General features: G+C 40.1%; 1 protein-coding gene across 1 annotated transcript in view; it reads right to left on the bottom strand.

The window, feature by feature from the left end:
- LOC107677567 (sentrin-specific protease 2-like) overlaps positions 1-257 on the bottom strand; it is a 13,601-nt gene that overhangs the window by 2,889 nt on the left and 10,455 nt on the right. The window lies entirely within an intron of this gene.

Below are 257 nucleotides of genomic sequence, written 5' to 3'. Positions count from 1 at the left end.
GGTAAAAATAGCTGTTTCCCCAGTAACGCTGTACACAAAGCAGCACTGCGCTCACAAACGCTGCTTTATTTTTAGGCATTACAGGCATGATGAAATGAAAATGAGACCAATCACCGCAGATTAGCGTCACGCAAAGGAGAGGTTTGGAAAAATTAATCTTTGAGCGAATGGTTTGGGAGTCGTTGAGCAAGTAAGGTAAAATTAAATACATATTATAAGCAGGGGTGTGAAGTAACGAATTACAAATACTCACGGTA

The sequence above is a fragment of the Sinocyclocheilus anshuiensis genome, unplaced genomic scaffold, assembly GCF_001515605.1.
Source record: "Sinocyclocheilus anshuiensis isolate Anshui unplaced genomic scaffold, SAMN03320099.WGS_v1.1 scaffold472, whole genome shotgun sequence".
Lineage (NCBI taxonomy): Eukaryota > Metazoa > Chordata > Actinopteri > Cypriniformes > Cyprinidae > Sinocyclocheilus > Sinocyclocheilus anshuiensis.
This window is presented reverse-complemented; position numbering and strand designations above follow the sequence as displayed.